This window comes from Rhynchophorus ferrugineus, unplaced genomic scaffold (assembly GCF_030347505.1).
Source record: "Rhynchophorus ferrugineus isolate W39M unplaced genomic scaffold, kcgeb_rfMv2 rfM1, whole genome shotgun sequence".
Taxonomy (NCBI): domain Eukaryota; kingdom Metazoa; phylum Arthropoda; class Insecta; order Coleoptera; family Curculionidae; genus Rhynchophorus; species Rhynchophorus ferrugineus.
The window spans coordinates 52,686,938-52,699,695 of NW_027472580.1; the positions used below are offsets into that span (position 1 = coordinate 52,686,938).

The 12,758-nt window shown below is 30.0% G+C and overlaps 1 protein-coding gene across 3 annotated transcripts in view; it reads right to left on the bottom strand.

The window, feature by feature from the left end:
- LOC143189116 (uncharacterized) overlaps positions 1-10,236 on the bottom strand; it is a 45,825-nt gene extending 35,589 nt beyond the window's left edge. Inside the window, exon 1 of one of the 3 annotated variants that reach the window (XM_076393799.1) lies at positions 10,060-10,236. The gene's annotated coding sequence lies outside the window, so the exon portion shown is untranslated. Of the gene's footprint in view, positions 1-9,798; positions 9,879-10,059 lie in introns of those variants that run through there. The other 2 variants (XM_076393800.1, XM_076393801.1) reach the window with 2 other exon arrangements.
- Positions 10,237-12,758: the final 2,522 nt, after the last annotated feature.

Here is a 12,758-nt window from a genome sequence, read left to right on the forward strand (position 1 = left end):
CCATACTTTTTAATTAGCTCTAACGCTCAAAAGATGCGTGTATAAATTTGACATTTGACGGATCATTCGTTTGGTAATTATAGCATTTTGAGTGAAACGACTTTGTTATTGTGAATAAAAAGGAATTCCACGTGTTGATAAAATATTGTTTTTTGAAGGGAAAATACAGTTGAAGCAAAAACTTGTCTTGATGCCGAGAAAATCAACCATCAAGGATTGGTATGTTAATTTTAAACGGTGTAATGAGCACCGAAGACAGTAAACGCAGTGGACGTCTAAAAGAAGTTGTTACCGACGAAAACATTAAAAAATCCACAAAATGGTTTTAAATGACCGTAAATTGAAATTGAATGAAATAGCAGACACTCTAAAGATATCAACTGAAAGTGTACATCATATCATTCATGAATATTTGGGTACGAGAAAGCTCTGTGCAAAGCGGGTGCCGTGCGAGCCCAATTTTGAGAAAAAACAACGACGAGTTGATGATTCCGAGCAGTGTTTGAAGATGATCAAGCGTAATAAACCCGAGTTTTGCATCGATATGTGATAATGGATGAAACCTGGCTCAATCATTTTACTCCGAAGTCCAATCGACAGTCATCCGAATGGATTGCACACGATGAACCCGCTCCAAAGCGTGGGAAGACGGAACAGTCGGCTGGTAAGGTTATGGATGCGCATGGAATAATTTTCATTGACTACCTTGAAAAAGGAAGGACCATCCACAGCGACTATTACATAGCGCTATTGGATTGTTTGAAGGACGAAATCGCCGAAAAACGGCCGCATTTGAATAAAAAAAAGTGCTGCTACACCAAGACAATGCACCGCTGCTACACCAAGACAATGCACCGTGTCACAAATCAGTGAAAACGATGGCAAAAATCCATGAATTGGTCTTCGAATTATTTCCTTATCCACCCTATTCTCCAGGTCTGGCCTGGAAATTCATCTCAAAAGAATGCTCGTTGGGAAGAAAGTTTCACCGAATGAAGAGGTGATCGCCGAAACTGAAGCCTATTTTGAAGTAAAGGACAAATAGTACTACAAAAATTGTATCGAAAAGGGGAGTTGAATTATGTTGATTAAAAAAACTAATTTTGTTAAAAAATGTGTTTTACTGTGGTAGGCCAGGGATTTTTCAATTGACTTGTCATATTTATCACTTTGAATAGGGGTGATGATGATAGTAATGTAATCACAAAAATATGGAATTCCATTGATAATTTATTTGGTAATATATAACCAGATAATACTGCAATTGGACTTGATAAGTTGAAGTCGAATTACGTTAATGTTCAGTTATGGTCGTCGAGCTACCGACTAGACAAAAATAGTTCTTGGTCCGGAAAATATACCGGTTTGTTGAAAAATATACATATGTTTTATTACATTTATAGATTATAGATAATATATTTGTAACAAATAGCAAATATAACACAAAATAGTAAAAATACAAAATGAATCCTTAACTTACTTAAAATGCATTCTGTAAATGATTTAATCAAATATGTTAATATCTGATATTAATATATATCTTAATAATTGGAATGTCTATGGTTTGAATTGTTGTTAGATAAAATTCATAACTCCTTTGTACAACGAGTCATATGCCCAACCTATAGAAGAATTATTAAAAGCAATCCTAAAATAACTAATAATGTATAGCTAAAATACTGAATTGCAATAATACAATAAGTAGTACGTATCCAAATAAACGCATTTATTATATAAGAATGTACTAGGTTAATAATACATAAACATTAATATAATACAATATAATAATCATAATGACAAATGACGATCATACCATAAATTAAACTTATGAAAAATCTCTCGTCTTCAATCTAATTAGGAATCAAATACCGGAACAATTAACAATACGGAGTATAGAATAGCTTAGGGAACCTTGAACGAAACATTGACTGTATATTTCCCATTACCAAATGGTTGAGAATATACTAAGAAAGATGTTTCATTTCTAGCCTAATACGGATATAACACAGTGACGAACTTTATTTAGTAAGAATTATGATTATTTTGTTGTATCTATTTTTAGTAATTGCGAAAACTCCCCTTTCTATAATGAATAAAATTTAAAGAGTGTATATATTTGTCTCCATTATTTTTCAAATGTCATATTAAACTTAAATATTGTAGATATAATTACTAATAATTAATTACTCTTGATGAAATAAATATATAATGGTTGAATGAACTTTGGTTTATTTATCAAAACATGTTTGAAGATTAACATGATTGAAAGTTCAAATCAAAAAATATATTTACGGTTCTTTTTTTATCAACCAGGTTTATCTGGTTTAGAGATTATATCCTGAAGATATTCTACTTTACGCGCCTGGTTATTGGCGCAATTTGGTTGATTTGTTTTTTTTTAAAATATTTTAAAGTCTCTTTCTACCGACGAGGGTTTATCTGGATTGGATCTACAGTTTAACTTGGGCTCTGAACCACGGTCCTCGGCATTACGCCTACCGACTGGCCAGTGACCAAGTTAGAAACCATTCCAGAAGACATCCGGACTTACCCAGATTGGTTATTAGCGTGACTGGGATGGTTATTTTCTGTCGGATTTTCCACTGTTGCCTATAAAGACATTTACAATTACAATCACAAACATAAAGTACATCCATGCCCTAGTAGGATTCGAAACCGCGACTATCGCAACAGTATGAGAATCACCTTGACCACCATATTGACATATGCACTAATTGTTTAAGTTCAAGTATGGTATTAAAATATTTTAGTAGGACTGACTTTAGATACCCTTTGAAAAATGTGCCTTTACGTAACGTGAAAAGTACTTGATAGAGCTTCCTGTCCTCCTTCGAAAGTCAACTAATTTCATTTAAACTATTGTGTTAATCCATGTCAGAAAGTATTTTTATTGAAGATTATATTTAGAGTTAAAATAACATTTTTTTTTCGTATAAGACATATTTCATTTAACCGTATTATTAGTCCGTATTATATATTATTATAACTGTATATTATCAATTGAAATATGGAGGAAGAATAAATAAATTAGTTTTACTTAACACTCATTGATATACATCTTTAAGTTTTCTTACTATGATTAAATGCCTTTAATGGCTAAATCCTTAAGAATATACAATCAAAAGCATTTCTCAAAATTCTGATGGGCATCACCATTGGTATTGAAATTCATTAAGTGGCCGTCAGAGGTAGCAGACCTCGTTGAACGGAAAGCTGAACTCAACCGAAAAAACTTCTATATAATAAGAAACTAAATTATCTAATCATGTAACTGAACGGGATTACGTTAAGTACCATTATACGAGTTATGTTACTTAAAGATTTGTTTCAAATATTAAAAGATTTTGCTTGAAACCACCTTTCTCGACGTAAAGGACATGAAATTCTATTTAAGCAATTTATTGAAATTTTTAAATTCTTCTGTATATTTTTAAAACTACTTTTAAAAAATTCAGAAAGGGTACAAAATGGGGACAATTTTATTTTCTTATTAAGTAATATTCTTATATTAAGTTAAACCTGATTAACAATGTTTTTTATAACGTATATAGTAGCAGATGATATGGAATTAAATATTTATAAAATGATAAATGCACTATTAAGTACAAGTAGATAGTGACAATTATTTTAGATAATAGTTACTAATAAACATTTTATTTCATGATAAAAATCACGATTAAAGTGAACGATGTATAATTGTGAATTGTCATCCACTTAATCCTCTTTGTCACTATTGGTAAGTACAGATTTTTAAAAGAGCTCTGATAAAGTAGTGATTATCGGATATGAGGCGTATTGACTATGTATAGTTTTTAAACGACTTCGAAAAAAGTTTTATGTTCGGCTGTATATATATTTTTTAATGTATGTACGTCGATATCTCCGTCAATTGTAGACCAATTTTACAAAATATTTTATTAATAGAGTGCACTTCCGAGGTGGTACCATTGCAATCAAATCCGGATCTGTTGAGGGGGAACGGGGGTGGGGATAATCGAGGGAAACGCTTAAATTTCAAAGGCACGCATAAAGTTTTCACATATTTTTTATCTAAAATAGTCGGATATTTGTGAATATCGAAAAATAGCCTCGATGAAGTGATATTTGTTATAGTCGGAGATCAAGTCAAATCTAGCCAATCTTGTATGCGAAATTGCCAATTTGTTACAATTGTGTATATTAAATATAGAATTGAAATTTTCTTCCAATTGTACTTTATAATAATATGTTGTTTGTTGCGGAGTGGGCAAAACAGAAAATATTGATATTTTCACAGATAATGGAACGACAAATATATGCATATCCTCAGGCATTGTAAACTTAAACAAACTAGACATGGGTTCTCTTTTCCGTCCCTTTTTCTTCACTGAGCTACCACTGAGTTAATAATAGTTCGGTAACCAAAAGACAATAAGACGTTAAAATGTGTTCATTTTAAATTTATTCCACTCATTGCTAGTTTCTCATTAATTTGCATATTTTACATTATTACATTACAAATTTACTGATATTATTCGGTAACACCCCTATTCACCCGATTTAACTCAGATGGACTTATTTATAATATTAAGTTGGTCTTAGCCTTAATCTTAAGTGAGTTCTTTATTTCTTTTTTGAAGTCAGTTTAATTTTTTTGTTGAATATATTTTATTTTTCTCTTTTTAGTGTTAGATATTTATTCAATAAATTACGCAGTTAATCTATTTAATATTACAACGGGTAGACCAAGTAAAGGTGCAGACCCGTAAGAGGAAAAATAGGAATAAAAAACAATAATTGAAAATAAGAAGCGCTTTAGGACCCGGCGTCCGCTACGTAGCCTAGGTGATTTGACAAATGAAATTGAACCCACAACCTCCGTTTGAGTGGTAACTATTACATCATAGAGGCAATTTTCTATAATATTTCTGCGAGATCTTATATGCTATAGTTAGAGCTTAAAAAGCAAAACTGAATGGCCCTTGCACTGAAAGACTTCCGATTTTCCGTCACATCAGCTCGACGACAACATTATAAACAAATATCTGATTATTTTAGATAAAAAATATGTCACAACTTTGTACGTGCCTTCGAAATTTGAGCGTTTCCGCAGATTTACCCCCTCCCCCCTTCAGTTCCTGATTGGGTTTCAATGGGACCACCTCTGAAATATACTCTTCCGAATAAAAAATAATTTTGAATATCGGCCCCAATTGAAGTAGATATCAGCGAACATATATTAAAAAAATGAGGATATTAAAACGAAGTCGAAGAAAATTTTGGAGGATATTTCACTATCTTGAAGGAGACGAAGCAAATTTGTTATAAGGAGTTTTTAAAGATTCTTTAGATAGATTTAAAGAAAGAAAAGATGAATGTAAACTAAAATAATTATAACGAAAGCTAGACCCTTAGCAGTACTAGAAAGGCATTAATTAATGATGAAGTAATTTTTGGGTAATTGTGACATAACATAAATAACAAAAGAACTGCAACAAAATAGGATATTTTTAATTAAGTGATAAAGCGCTTTTCGATAAACAACGCCCAGATGTTCAGTTCTAAAAATAACCGGATTTCGACGGAGATTGTAAAAGAAATAATCCTCAGAAGGCCAGCTCAATTATTCAATTTATATCAGCGTATTTCATGCAATATTGATCAACCGCGGCCCTGCCTCCTAAATAAGAAAAATCGATAAACTTTAACCCAAACAAACCGAAGAAAAACGCCGATAACCCGTCCGTATTATGACAGAAAAACTTACAAATAAATACGGGAATAAATCCAGTTTTATCTTTTTTCTTTCATGTTCTTATATTTATTTAGATATAGCAAAATAACGTATTATATACGTAGAATGAAAATATATGTTATAATTTAACTACAGAGAATTGTTTTGGGCTGAACATTCTCTGAAATATTATTTGATATTTGATACAATAACAAACAAGTGTGTGATGTTTGTTTGTTATGTTTTGGATTTTCCATTTCACCAAATAGTGTTGTTCTGAATTATACCTAGTGTCTATTGGCTGGCGTTAACGTCATAGAAGAAATTTGGTCATACTATAAGCCTTCTTACTTGCCTGATTGAGAGGATTGCTGATGTTATATAGAGGTAATCACCAATATAAATTAAAATTGAAAACATTTGTTATAGCGAAATAGTAAAAAATGTTTTAAATGTAAAAACTTAATTATCTAAAGAAAAGTTTGAAGGATTTGTTTATTTCACTAAATGTAAGGGTAAAAAATCTCCCTCTGAGATGATCTCCACGTTGGTCATTACAGCAGGTTTCAGGAATTCATACATTATTTGTAAAATTACAAATTAATATAGCAAATAATAAAAACTCTCAGAAAAAATAAACAAAACTACTAGAATAATGTTAAAATTCGTGTTGGGAACTATCAACTGTTTTAGTCGTTATTTTTGGTTCGACTGATTTTTAACATTCTGGCTGTCGTTCTAACCGCGACCTTGACAATAATATATGGAATTTAGGCTTATATAGATTTATAGGTAATAAATAAATAAATAAATAAATAATATATATATATATATATATATATATATATATATATATATATATATATATATATATATATATATATAGTTTTATAATATTTTTCAATATTGTTAATGTAATAGAGTAAAAAGATTGAATTTTGATTGTTTTTATGGCAATAATAGGTAATATTTCGATTAAACTCTCGATTTTTATTAAAACATAGTTTCGTTCAATAATAAATAAAGCATTTACTTTATTTTAAAAAGCTGTAGTAGTTATTTTGCGATAATTTTTCATTATGTTATAAATTAATTATTTTCATGATTAGGATATGTTTAATTTATATTTAGAATTTACGGTTATTGTACATCTTTAGATTTTAGATTTTGTTTAAGTTCCATTATATTGTCTATATTTATTATAGTATATTATTTGAAAATAGTAATTAACATATTAAAATACGATAAAACTTTTGTGGGGTATTATTGCATTCCATAGACAAATTCCGTTTCTTTTTACAGATCCACAGAACATTGAAATATAAAAATAATTCTACTTCGTTTAAAATAAAATTATTAATTGCATGTTAATAGTATTCAGTAATTATTTTTTCCTTTTCATTTTAAAAGTTAGTACGTGAAGGAATATGTATATCCGTCTCGCTCATACGACCGCTGGAAAATATATAAAGTAACATATAAAATTAACTGCTCCAAGCAATTATCTCCGTCCTTTGCTCTCCCACAATTTACACAGGAAAGGATTCGTACATCTTCATCTGACTTCACGAATGACTATCGACTGTTTCGACTGTTTTCAGTTGATAATTCCTAACGATAGTTAAATATTTTTGTATTGTGTATTGTGTGTATTTGTATTTTTTGTTTCAGGTTTTGTTTTTATCTATTAGGGATAATTTGGATTAGATAATACTTAACATAAGCTGATGAACGACTGTTTTGGGACTTAAGGCTATCGACTGGTGGGTGAATGACCTACTTAGAGATCATAGTAGAAAAAATCTATTATTACCTATTCTGATTACACCCTATATTCCCGGTTCTACACTTTGTTTTCTGGATAGTCGCAAACATTCACATTTACAAACTTTCAAGTTTTGATATTTTCAATTTGATGCCTTATAAAAATCACGGTAAACGAGGAACAGGAATAACTTTTATCTTGCGACAGTTAAATAAATATTAGATGCTTGTATGTATTCCGATCAGCTGTTGCTAAAAGTACGATGTGTCAATAAAACTGCTAAATAATCTAACCTAACTATTAAATTCTGTTTTTTGAATTCATCTATATAAGACACAGTGTTTAAGATCACATAGTATTATCGAGTTTAATTAATTGTGGAAAACCGCTGATCATGGAACGGACAAGATTGCATTATTTCTCTTGTTTGATTTAAAGAATTATTCTGCTAAATCTCATCAAAGAATTTTAGAAACTGTCTCTTCGCCATTATATTCCAAATATTGGTTATTGGTTCAACGATTTAAAAGTGGTAATTTTAATGTAAATGGAAAGAATGGCATGAAGAAACAAAAAAGTTCGAAGACAGTTAACTGTAAAACTTATTCGCCGAAAATCCAGCTACAATTCTCAAAGAAGTTTTAGATAGCTTAGCAGCTCATTAATTATTTTCAGACGACATTAATTGATAGAAAATGCCATTCCCAACAGCTACAACATCGCGAGTTCATTGCCTATGAGGCAATAAGGTTTTTTTTTGTGGCGTATTGTGACTGTGGATCTACTATGGCCATTTTAAGCGCAAAAAGTAATATGTTGGTCCAGGAGAGCTAATTACATTCACGCCGAAAAGGAATATTCGTGGCTATAAAGTCTTGCTGCGCATTATGGTGGGATCAGCAAGGGGTAATGTATTAGGAGTTACTAAAACCAAATGAAACTATTCCTACAGATGTCTACCTATCTGGAGTTTTCCGACAATATCAGTGTGTATTGGAATAAATTGAACGGCGTATTGCGTATTATTGCACAGAAGAAACAACAATAACAAGTAACAGGCACAAAGTCATCCTTTGACATCAAAATGCTAACACGTTGTAAGACAATGTTATAGCTAGAATTGGGAAGTTCTGCTGCATCAATTTATTCAGATCGATGCAGAATGAATGATTCGATCGCTGTTAAACCAACATGGTTGTTTCAATACGGTATCGCTATGTTGCCAGAAGAATGGGAAAATTGTAGAAAATGATGAAAATTCCTTTTATTAATATATATTGTTCCAATTCTTCTCAACAAGTGCCATTTTAAAATAAATAATACTAACTAATTATACTTGTCAGTTAAATATACTTAAACGATATTTATATTCAACATATTTGAAGTTGTTAGTGTTTTTGTTATTGGAGAAAAATACTACATACAAAACGAAACTTAATCCATTAGCAACTGTAATAAATAATAGTTACAGTTGTATATGTTTCAGCTTCTAAATTATATTACAAGAAAATATTAATCATTTTTAATAAGCAACTATATTAGAAAGTCAACATTTGGATTTTGGGTCTTGCTAAAAATAAAGGTGATGTATATCTGTAATTTTTACTAAAAAGTTCAATATGTTGCAAAATTTGATCTAATCATAAGAGGTTATATAAATAAGTCTAAGTGATTTCACTAAAAAGTTACTTTGAAAATGTTTAAGATTGAACAATCTCTTTATTAATATTTCTATTGGGTAATAACAGTTTATAAAAACATAAATTTCATCTGCTTTACAAAAGAAAACACAACAATTAACAAATGATTATCTAATTTGAATTACTAGTCAAAATACTGGTAATATTAATGATCTCATGAGTCGAATCATTAATAAAAATAATTATTTCTGATGTTACTAAAGCGAATAAGTTTAAAAAAAACTGATCGCAAATATTTTTAACATTTAATTAGTAATTTTTTAAATTATAATCTGTTGATCTTTATTTTAAAAGTATAATATGTAATACAAACTTACATCTCAGTGGTTGTATATAAAATAAAGTTAAGACAATAAAACAAAATTATATGGTCGCAAAATTGTTTTACATCATTGTGTTTAAATTGTATTTCGCGAGATTAAAAGTTAAAATTCGCAGACGTGAAATTTTATAACCCAAAGTTGGAATTGATTCCTAACTGGATAACAATAGTCAAATCGAAATCGGAACTACTTCTGGCAAGTTGTCAAACGTTTATTGCGAAAGTCCAGTTTCGGATAGACCATATTTTTAGGGATATGTATAAACAAAAGACTTACATTCTTTATGTCCCTACAACTTTATATCCGCTTTGACGTTAGATGCGCGTGCTAGACCCGAATCGATTTGATTTTCTATTTTCCTGTTCTGTTATGTCGTTCTTCGAATATCGCGAATAATATTGGACCAATTTTTGTTTTCGAAGACATGCGCGGTCCTTATTTTTGCAGCTGTCGCAATGACCAAAATATTATGTTTACGTGTTTAATACCGATTTCACAAAGTTAAATAGTAAATCTACACACATACTTTTAACTTACCTTTTAATCTGTATTGTAAAAAAAACACACACCCAAAATCACTTTCAACACAAGCGATCTTCCGTTAAACAACAATATGTTCTAGATTCTTATAAATAACCTCTAAACGGCTGCGTACCATACAAAATTCACTTCTCAACTGCCGCGGTGACCATGAATGATGGCAAAGCAGGTGGTGACGTCAGAATTTCATGGCTAACTATCATTTTATAGGATTATATTAATTTACCAGGCCCATTCGAAAAATTTGATTTACTTTTTTTAGGTTTACTTATCGAAAGTGGTAATTTACTATACAAAGTGATATTTATTTGTTAAATAATTTTAAGTACTCCACGTGATATATGTATTCTGTAGGAAGTTTTGAAGAAAATTATATGTTTTATGGAACGCAGGTGTATTTCAGAAGAAATATGGGGGTTGTAGTAATTTTCCTTCATATTTCTGGTCGTCTAGTTTATCACGTTGATGTGATGGCAGGGTCGTAACACTATTCAGCTACCGGCTGGATTAGAGGGATATATTAGGGTTATTTAAAGAAAGAACGATATCATTTTGTTTTGAAAAAAAGAAACATGAATTTCTATCAATTTTATTTATTGATATTAAAAAATAATTAACAGTACGTGTGTGTTACTCATTATTAAACTTAGTTAAATTTTGTAAATAATAAGTAAATCAAATTAAGTATAATGTTTAAATGTGTAGTTTGAATAATTTTACTTTAATTTTAAATTAAATACAGTAGACTCTTGATAACGAAAACTTTCAATAATAAAATTGCATTAATGTAAACACAAAATTCATACATTAATCAATTAAAGGAGAAGAAAATTGAAAATATTTTATTTCTAGATAAAAAATAATTATCGCTGTTAAAATATTTTGGTTTGTTATAAATAACTTATAACTTACGTTATGTTAATGCTGCTCCATTATATTTCAATTTTCTGTTTTGGTTCCAACTATTCAAAGGTTGTGTCTTGTTAAAGGTTGCGAATTTCAATAACAAAGAACGGCCTGTCCAATTGTAATGTGTCCTGAATTGTAAGATTTATTGGATTAAAACATTGCTCAAACTGACACAAAGTTTAGTTAAAAAACGACATAGAATTTGATAAAAACTGTTTTCAGTCATTTATATATTTTGGGAAATATCCAAAAAGGGAAAAGAGCAACCTCATAATTTGCGTGGCCATGTGTTTTTTGTGGCGAAGATTTTTCGTGGCTTATTATGAGTGCCGATAGAAAACTGATGTACTATCATAATGAAAATGATGGAGTTAGTAAGGCATGCAAGGAATTGAAAGACGTATTGTTGGTTAAAATTGTTGGACAAGAAATTGTCACAAGATGTTAATGTTATTATTGTTGCAGGTTGAATGTGGAGTTCTACCGCATCCAGTCTACTTGTTTGGATTGATGCAGCATAGCGTGTTTGGCAGATTTTTTTTAAATGTCGAAGAAGTGCGAAATTAGATCGTTGATTGGATCTGTGCCAAATCAAAATCCTTCTATCGATGCGGTATCATGTTAGATAGTTGTAGAAAGTCATGAAAATATCTTGATTAAAGACATCAAAAACATGTCATATTTTATGGAAATTTGGGTAGCCAGTGAAACAGCTGAAACAACCATTGTACTATAGCACCAAGTGTCCAAGGTAATCTTGACCTGAAATGTTATAACTGACAATATGAGTATATGTTATATATGAAATAGTTTTCATCGATTACTTCGGGAACATATTAACTATTTAGATTTTTTTAGTTATATGTAAATATGACTTATAGACAAAACAACATTCACAATGTTATTATTTGAATACAAAAATGCAAACAAATAAACAGACAGTCACATAAATGTTCAAATGTTTATCCCAAAAGCACATCAAAATTGTTCTTCTCTGATATAATTGTACAAATTTCATTGCTTTTTTAACGGTTTTAAAATGGTACATTATCGCATAGACAAGATGATGTTTGAGTCCTATCGGTCCTATCGAACATTCATTTTAGTAATAAAATTTCATCAATTGAATATTTTATTAATTGCCCAATCGTGTAACATATCCCGGTAATTTTATTGACGCTCATTGAAAGCTCCTATATAAAATCACAATTTGTTAGTGACTTTAATATTTGAGCGAGTAAATACCTTAAATATAAACCTGAGTGAATATATATATTTCTGATATCTGTGATTGAATTTAACTGTCAATAAATTTTAATGATAACATATTTTTCTAAAAATTGTTAATATATAGATTTTTTAGTATAAATAGGAAATAGTATCTTGTGTAAAGCAAAAACCAACGAATACTTCTCGAGTCATAAAATATGTATTCCAGTTTATTTACATTAGTTTACACAGTAGCAGAGTTTTGTTCTTTGGACTTTAGGTTAAGCAGTAGGTCCAGCCATTAAACAATTTAAGAGGCTGTGAATGTAAATAGATACATGAAACATAAATATAAATAGTAAATATGGAGTGTGAATATTTTAATTGTTAAAAAGTAATAACATTTTTCTGGGAATATAACTGTTTCAAAATATTACCACCACTAAAAATATACGACAAAAAATTGGTACTAAAAGTATATTTGTATTTAATAAAAACTCGTTTCGAATAAATTAGTAGTAATCTGGATACACGCCCCTGTTTTCTCAGTTTTGCCAGGCGTCAGACGTCGTCCTTTT